Genomic DNA, 2,708 nt, shown 5'->3' with positions numbered 1-2,708 from the left:
CCCCCCCCCCCCCCCCGTCACGTTCCATGCTTACATGTCATTCTCATTTTCAATTTACGTATCATACATATTTCTATCAGGGTTATGTTTCCAGGCAGTTTACCGTATTTCATGTCATACAATTCATGCTATTTACATTCAAATATTCCATACAATCATGTCATAATCATTCAAGAACAACATAACGTCACATGCATTACATAACACATCAGACTAAACAGCATACATAGCATACATTCACGTTCACATGATTACGTTCTTAAGCACAACATCCTATCATACGATTTAATGACACGTGTAAATCCACGGGCACGTACCAACAAACAACAAATAACGCATAACCTACGACTGGTGAGCCACTTACTTGGTAAGCCTTAGCCGAAGTACTCCCTAAAATATAAATGTAAGCTCCTAGCTCCTCGTAACCGTTTTACGCTTGCGTTGGTGGTTGGTTCTTATTGGATCATTCGACACCTTCGTTAGTATTTCACAAACATAATTAATTTCCAACTTGAATTTGTGAAATACGATCTTAAAATGATCTATTTTACCTTAAACGGGGCTGAAACTAAGTTCGGGAGGGTCAGAACGGTGACAAACGGGCCGACAACAAGTTTCCCGAGCCAAATAAGCCGTCAGAGCTGAGAAGCCGCCGCCAAGCCGATTAAGCCGCAGAGTCGAGGGGTGTCACGCTGCAAACGTGCCACGTGGCACAACTAGAGGGCGACACATGTGCAGCGGTCTCGTGTCGAGGCGCGGGTTGAGGGGTCGCTCGCACCTTCAGGTCGTTCGCGAGTTATGGGCCGGCCTGGGCTGAAGGAACGTGTAGGTGGGCTGGGCTATGCGTGTCGTGCGTTGGACAGGGCTTGTAGGTCTCGGGTCGGTTGGATTTTTGCTCTCGAGTCGTGGCTGATGGGTTAGGCCATAACTGGGCTTACGGGTTTGGGCTGAGGCGACTGGGCCATGGGAGTCATCGAGTGTTGGGCTCACTTACAGTGGTTGGACTCGATTCATGTCACGGGATCTGACCCTCGGGTCAGACTTCATCTTCTTCACCTAGTTGCTTGCGTTTATTTTCCGGCGACCTCTCTCTCTCCTCGTTAACGTCGTTTCGACGTTCTTTTTCCTTCTTTTTCCTCCATTCCCGAGTCTCTTTCTCCCCCTAATTCTGTTTTTGGTATTTGTTTGGCTCGTAATGGCCTCACACTCCCGGATTTGGGAGGGTTCGGAAATCTGACGTTCCGTCTCCCTTGCCAACGGTGTACAACGTGTAGGACTCGCCTAGATCTACCCCTAATGTGTGTAAAAGGCTCTGAGATTACTTTTGTTGCGTAAAATGGAGGTTTTGACGTCGATTTCGTAGGGTTTGGCCTCGCCGGAGTTTCGTCGGATGTTCTCTGTCTTCTTCGTTTTCACTTATTTTTTTCTTCTTTGCAGGTGTTTTAGGGTGGCTAAAGGTCAGGATCGAGTTTTCTTGGCGTCTCAGACTTCGGGCGCCCTTTGTGGGTCGTGTGTGAACGAAAACTCCAGCGAACGCCAGAGTTTTCGGTTCTGCCGACGACTCCGTTATTTTTTATTTTTATTTATTTATTTATTATTTGTTTTAATCTTATCCATTACATGGGTTAAGAAGGGTTTTGTTATCTCTCCACCATATTTTTGCGTCCTTCTGTAGGACGAATGTTGCGCAAGTGACCTTTTGGTTCTCTGGGCACTCCATAGTCTCAAAGGTGGTTTCTACAGTTGCAATCCACATTTGGGCTTCTATGGGGTCTTATAAGGAACCGACGAATGGTCGAGGGTCATATCTCTTGAAATCCTTTGTCTATTTTGAACATCTAATAGGTTGTGGAGGGTTTATTAGGACGTTGGCCTGAGCATCAACCTGTGCCTGTGCTTGAGCCTGTTCCTGGGCATGTTGGTTGACTTGTAGATTGGCTTACTGAGTGGTTATCAAGGTTTGAATTAAGGCTTGGATAGACTCACACGTTAGCTTAGTATTAGCATCTACCCTAGCCGCTACGGGTGCAACCTCAGGTGCAACTTGTGGTGGTAGAGCAGCCTGGGGTGGAGGTTCAGCTTGTGGTGGAAGCTCAGCTTGTAGTGGAGGAGCTAAAGGTGGTTGCGCAACTAGTGGTAAGATTGGGGGCAGCATAAATGTTACCGACTCAGCCTCTGATCCTTCTCGAGGTGGGCCCTCTACTGCCACACCTCGTCCTATTCCTCTAAGACGGGGTCACCCCCATCCTCGTCTTCTCTTCCTCTTCTTCGTCCTCTAGGCATGGTTCTATAAACCAATATAAGGTTCCTTAAGTCTAAGGCCTTAATACTATGCATAAATAAATAACAATATACACACTATACAATAAGTCATAATGCCACATAAGTAAACACTCAACATGTTATACATCATATCATACTCATTAATAAATACTTAAAATAGACCACAATTTCAACAATATTAACAAGAAAATGCATGCCAGTTGAAAACGTTTCTTTTTTCTTATCTTATTCAAGGCGTACCTGACAATGACGAATCATCAATGTTGGAACCATGGAGCGTGCCAAGCCTATATTGTAGGCTAGTCTACAAAATCTTAAACTTACAGCTCTGATACCAATTGTAACGACCCTAAATTTCTACATATCCAGAGTTGCCACTAAAGTCTCATGCTCATCTCTAATACAGAATATAACTCTAAAAATGC

This window comes from Cucurbita maxima, unplaced genomic scaffold (assembly GCF_002738345.1).
Source record: "Cucurbita maxima cultivar Rimu unplaced genomic scaffold, Cmax_1.0 Cma_Scf00037, whole genome shotgun sequence".
In the NCBI taxonomy this organism is placed as follows: Eukaryota; Viridiplantae; Streptophyta; class Magnoliopsida; order Cucurbitales; family Cucurbitaceae; genus Cucurbita; species Cucurbita maxima.
The sequence above is the reverse complement of the archived record's forward strand: the minus strand, read 5'-3'. Positions refer to the sequence as shown.